Raw genomic sequence first — 7273 nt, forward strand, 5'->3', positions numbered from 1 at the left:
CACGAAGCCACTATAATATGCCCGCTAATGCAGCATTTGAGGGCAACGTCACAACGACATGACGTATTTTAGTCAAAATAATGATACAATGTATTTTAATAGGCGAAGACACGACAATTATCATGTCGACGGGAAGAAATCAGTTTATCGGCGCCCTAAATTTGTTGTGTCGTCGTCTCAAAATGCGGAAAACGAACATACGATAGTTGGTCAACGACGACGCGAAGACTCGATAAATTTGCAAAGTATCGTATTTTCGCCTTGTGCATTTTGAGGCGAAGACACAGCAAATATAGGGTTTTTACCCGCCGACACGATCATTTTACAGAAGCAGATCTCGTGTCTTCGCCTATTAAAATATCATTATTTTGCCTAGAAAAATGTATTGTGTCTTCTTGTAGGCGCCCTTAAATGTAATAGGCGAACACACGATTAGTGAGCATATTATCGTTGTTTTCGCCTTGACTTTTAAGAATCGGAGACGGAGACACGAAATGGCTGAAATCAGCCACCATACGAATGCCAGAGAACGTTTTACGTCCGATTTACAATAACAGGTGCAGACGACTACTGTGTATAGATAGGGGCAATTACTTTGAGGAACATTGAAAAATAAAAGATGAAATCGAGACATTATAGATATACGAGTACTATTACATACTTTTATGACGTCTTGAAATTCTATTCTATTCTAAACGCTTTCGGCATTGAAATGTTATGCGACTTCGTATAACATAAGAGCTTATTAAATGATGAATTATACAGAGATTGTCCGGTTGAACTATTGGCCACAGCCGAGAGCGTTTAAAATTCATATAGATAACAAATTGGTGTGTATTTCTATTTACGAATATAAAAATGTATCATAAGGACATTTTACATGAGATTGTTTTTCTGATTGAGGTTTATCTTATATAAAGGTGTATTTCATCGAGACCGCAAAATACGCAATCAACGAAGTGATTTAACCCAAAAGAACGGCACATTGTTTCCTTCTTGATATACATATTGTTAAACGCGTAAAGAAATAAAAAAAAATGAAATGAAATAAAAAAAAGGCAATCGGGCGTGTATTATTCTTAATACATACACACATTATTGGATCGTTTAGCACCAAAGTCATTTATACATAAAAATAGAGTTGTTCATCAACTCTGAATATTATGTACTAATTTTCATATCTATGAAATTATTTACACCAACACATGCGCATAAGCATGAATAGTATCATATTTAATCAAAGCACAGAAGGCGCTGAATTTGTTTGGGTCTCAGAATGTCAGAAAGGCGAAGGTTGTGAGATTATAAACCAGTTTGTTTTTGTATAGTGCCACCAATGCTTTCCAGTGTTTTAACTGTAGTAAATTGGCTAAAAGACTAATTGCAACACTGATAGTTAATTCAATGTTTATTTGACTTAAAAAAATTATAACAAAAAATGAGTTGCCTCAACCGGGTTTTGAACTCTAGGCCTCTCAATTCAAAAGCGAGAGTGCAAACCCCTCTGTCACGGTGAAGTTATATGTTAACGGCCAGAAGAAAACCATATTATTCTGAATTAGGGCTTGAAACTCTTATTGTTGTACTCTAAACCTGTTGTTTAACACAGATTTAAATAATCATGGTTACTGTAAGCATGTATATCTATAAAGAATGAAACAATATTAGAAATCTTAGACCATTCGGGAACTACTTTGCTTGAAAATTAATACGCCTGTCATATATATTTGACAATCTTTACGCATTGATCTCCCCTGAAGTTTTCGGCGTTAGTGTACATATAAAGGGAAGTAACCGCTTCCAAAAAAGTGGACTACTTTAGGCATTTGCAATGTACAGCATTAGGCTCTGAAATTTCATTACCATTATTTGTTTAGTCTGACGACCAAAACAAATAAAAAGGAATCAACATCTCAATGTCATAGCCTGTTATGTCTAGTGCCCCATTATTTTCATTATTTTAGATGAAGCTCCTATGAGTTTGTAACTCTTACACTGTATTATTCTTACACTGCATTATCATAACACTGTATTTTCGCTACACCTGATTATTCTTACACTGTAAAATCCTTACACTCTATTATCATAACACCGTATTATCCTTACACTGTATTATTCTTACATTGTATTATTCTTACACTGTATTATCCTTACACTGTATTATTCTTATACTGTATTATCCTTACACTGTATTATTCTTACACTGTATTATTCTTACACTGTATCATTCTTACATTGTATTATTCTTACACTGTATTATCCATACACTGTATTATTTTTACACTTTATTATTCTTACACTGTATTATTCATATACTGTATTATCCTTACACTGTATTATTTTTACACTGTATAATTCTTACACTGTAACATTCTTACATTGTATTATTCTTACTCTGTATTATTCTTACACTGTGTCATTCTTACATGTATTATCCTTACACTGTATGTATTATTTTAACACTGTATTATTCTTACACTGTAATATTCTTATATTGTATCATTATTACACTGTATTATCCTTACACTGTATTATCCTTACACTGTATCAATCTTACACTGTATTATGCTAACACTGTATTAACCTTACACTGTATTATTTTTACACTGTATTATCCTTACACTGTATTATTCCTACATTGTATTATTCTTACACTGTATTATCCTTACACTGTATTATTCTTATACTGTATTATCCTTACACTGTATTATTCTTACACTGTATTATTCTTACATTGTATTATTCTTACACTGTATTTTTCTTACACTGAGTCATTCTTACATTGTATTTTCCTTACACTGTATTATCCTTACACTGTATTATTTTTACACTGTATTATTCTTACACTGCATTATTCGTATATTGTATCATTCTTGCACTGTATTATTCTTACACTGTATAATTCTTACACTGTATCAATCTTACACTGTATTATTCTAACACTGTATTATCCTTACACTGTATTATCCTTACACTGTATTATTCTTACACTGTATTATTTTACATTGTATTATCCATACACTGTATTATTCTTACACTGTATCATTCTTACACTGTATCTTCGTTACACTGTATTATTATTATTATTACACTGTATTACTCTTATATTGTATCATTCTTACACTGCATTTTCCTTACACTGTATTTTTTACACTGTATTATTCTTACACTGTTTTATTCTTACGCTGCATTATCCTTACACTGTATTATTCTTACACTGTATTATTTTTACACTGTATTTTTCTTACACTGTATTATTCTCTAAATGTATTATTCTTACACTACATTATTCTTACACTGTATTATTCTTACACTGTATTATTCATAGAGATTACACATACATTTTTAGTTTCTTGTCTTGAATAGGGATATTACTTGTGATAACAAGGCCAATATGTTTTTCTTATCATGTTCAACCACATTACAACTTTGTTCTCTTGTTTCAAACATCTTTCTCGATAAATTCTAACAAATACACGTTGGCACCGCGTAGCCCTATTTGTGCTCTTAGACTCTTTTAGTACTTTCTTGACCTTTATTTCTTTTGACTTTGACATCTTAACTTAAATAATCTACACGCCACCAGTACTGACTGTGTTATAATACATTGCGTTAATTATTTACTTTATAGCCTAATGTGACGTCATATGCTCTAATTTCGATTTTCAAGGGGCGATGAATCTATACTGAAGAAAACGTAATGTTCTAGTTTTAGTTCTCTCCCTTGTTCGCTCTACTGTATTATTTAAAATGTTTTTTTACTATTCTAAAGGGACACCACAGAGGTCCAAAAGCTTAAAAAAAACTATAAAAAAATAATTTCTTACATAGCTCAAAATAAAACCATATGCAAAAAAATATTAAAAAATAGAAATCTAGACTTAAAAAATTGAAAATCATATTTGTGGTCTTATAAGCCCAATTTTAATGTAATCTTTGGTAATTTTTGCAGTTATAATAATTATTCAAGAAAAAAAGGAAGGGAGTGAATGATCTAAAATATTGCACACTTTAGCTATTGGTATAGATTAACATCATATGGAACATAAATCTCTCGAAAAAATATTTTCAGTCTTGTCATGTCAAAAACCCTGAGTGGAGTCCCTTTAAAATGTTGGTCCGGTATAATCAAAAATATAACACATGTCTCTCATTGTAATAATGCATAGTAGCACTCTTCAGATACACAGAACAGAACAGAACAGTACTATTTATATGAGCCGCGTCACGACAAAACCAATATAATGGGTTTGCGACCAGCATGGATCCAGACCAGCCTGCTCATCTGCGCAGTCTGATCAGGATCCATGCTGTTCGCAATCAGTTTCTCTACTTGTAATAAGGTTGGAAAGCCAAAAGTATGGATCCTGATCAGATTGCGCGGATGCGCAGGCTGGTCTGGATCCATGCTGGTCGCAAACGCACTATGTTGGTTTTGTCGTGACGCGGCTCATATCATCATATAACTAATAGCTGCACTCCAGTTAACGCACTGTGCATGTATATGTATACGATTTTATGGAACAGAATTAATGCATTTATTCTATCTTGCTTGATGACATTGGAACTTGCATTATGCTTAATTCCATCTTGCTTGATGACATTGGAACTTGCATTATGCTTGATTCCATCTTGCTTGATGACATTGGAACTTGCATTATGCTTAATTCCATCTTGCTACATGACATTAGAACTTGCATTATGATTTTTTCCATCTTGCTTTATGAAATTTAAACGTTGCATTATTCTGGATTCCATTTTTCATTATTTCATTCAAACATTTCATAGTGACCAATGTTTTCATTGAGTGATAACTATTAAACTGGAACAAGCCATTTGGAATACTAAAATGTTAACGTCATATACCTTTATGTATAAACTACCTTTCTTCATGCTCTAAACAAACTATTTACGGTTTAGTTTTTTTGTATTACTTTTATGTAGAAGTCATTTAAAATTGACTATTTTTTGTTCCCTAATATATTTTGTTAAAATGTGACTTATTTGATTTATAGCTCGCATGGCGTGATTACTATTAGCTTTCGCTTATATCCATTATTCAGTGTTTATGCTTAATAAAGCTCGGTGTCTGAGGCTTTGTGGATTATGTTTGATCATCTTACATTATGATAAACAATTTAAACAATGTCTAGCGATTTGTGAACTGTTAAGGGGCGAGAACTCTGTTATCGATATCAACGGATTTTTTTTCAATTATTCGTCTATCATCGGAATTTTCCGTACATGTATATATTACGGAATACCGTTAGGGCCATCGTGGTTATACGTTAAAATACAGAGGGCGACAATGCTTTAAATACGTACCAAGCGCTTAATACATAAATTGCAGTGGGAAGAATATAAAAACAAGTAGTAAGGATTATGCAATATAATTTTATTCATTTATATGTATATAGTCTAATAGAAAAAATATGCTCGTAAACAGTTATTCAATGGGGCAGTTATACGTACAGTGGCGGATTCAGGCCTTGGCTTAAGGGCTGCGCCTACCCCCAAAGATACGTTGATGAGCTGGGATGGAATATATAAGTGTAAGTTTCATGCAATAGTGGTCATAGTGTACTCCCTTATCAAAACATATAATGCTGTCATCCAGTTGTTAAGCACCTGCCCAGGTACTGCGATTGCGAAGGTCTTTATCTAATGACTTGGACATTAAAAGCAAAACTTATTAATTGGCCTTTTAACTTAATAAATGTCTCAGAGTCACTAATAGTGGCGAATAGGTATGTAACACATTAAAATATACATGTATAATAAGGAAAGAAGGAAGTTTATTTTTGTGACATGTGCATAGTCAATTATAAATGTTAGGCATATGTGTGTCTGATTATAGATCAGACATCCCGCACACACCACCACATTCACATACATTTGTGCTTAAAGATATACTGTGCACATCTTTCAGTAATATATTTTTATCACAGAAATTTATTGAAATCTATAAAATTCTTGCTAAATTTGTTTTATTTAAATAAAAACACATACACAAAATGTATAGGAATCTGCTTTCCTTATTACGGGTCAAGTAAAGTTGTGCCTGTCTTTAAAAAAAACTTCCATAAACATTTTTGTAATAACACTATACATGCATATTCATGCTGCCCACTTACAGTGTAAAGGATTTAAAGCACAATGTTTGTGTGAAGCCAAATTATATTTATTTTATTTTACAAAAAATAATCAAGTTTGTACTGTACTTAGTCGTGGCCACGAGTTTCTAAGTGACATGTGTGTGTTTTTATTTATCTCGTGCGCACGAGATACTGTGTCGTGGCCACGAGCTACTAAATCGTGGCCACGAGATAGTTAAGTCGTGGGAACGAGATACTATATCGTAGCCACGAGATACTATGTCACGGCCACGAGTTACTAAGTCGTTTAAGTCGTGGGAACGAGATAACTAAGTCGTGCAGACGAGATAATTAAATTAAATTACACGTTGATTTTTTAAACTTAGAAAATTTCTGTTTAAAGATTTACGTGCAACATTAATCTTTGAAAATACTGAAGTGTTCACTTTAAACTTAATACATGTCTTTAGGATCATAAGGCCCATAAATCAGACATTAATTTTGACTAAGTTATAGCCCTTTGTTGGGACAATTCTATGATAGAATTGGTCATTTTGTAGTTAACATTGTTCATACCATAACTTGAGAGGGACTTAGTCCTGGTTTATTTTATTGGGAAGGGACATTGCCCATGGACAGTAGATATCCTATAAGGATGTTTGAGGTCACAGGTCAGATAAACATGACACTTCATGTAAAATCCTTGTCTGATGAATGATAAAGAAAGAATAAGCCGTAGTTTATATAACCTAAAAAGATCAGTAGATGACACCTAATAATTTTTAGGCAATATGGTCAGAAATCAGGGTTACAATGACGCTAAATCTTTGACCAATCAATAACTTGTATAAATGGCACTTTTACAGGAAAGTGAAGTAGGGGCATCCTTGTTAGGAAAATTCATATAAATAGTGTAATTTGATTGGTTATTTATCTCGTTCGCACGACTTAACTTTCTCGTGGCCACGTCATAGTAACTTGTTCCAACGACTTATTTATCTCGTGGCCACGACTTAGTAACTCGTGGCCACGACTTGGTTATCTCGTTCCCACGACTTAATTATCTCGTGGCCACGACTTAGTAAATCGTGGCCACAACATAGTATCTCGTTCCCACGACTTAACTATCTCGTGGCCACGACTTACTTATCTCGTTCCCACGACTTAATTATCTCGTG

This window comes from Ruditapes philippinarum, unplaced genomic scaffold (assembly GCF_026571515.1).
Source record: "Ruditapes philippinarum isolate M1 unplaced genomic scaffold, ASM2657151v2 ctg9405_1_1_1_1, whole genome shotgun sequence".
NCBI lineage: Eukaryota > Metazoa > Mollusca > Bivalvia > Venerida > Veneridae > Ruditapes > Ruditapes philippinarum.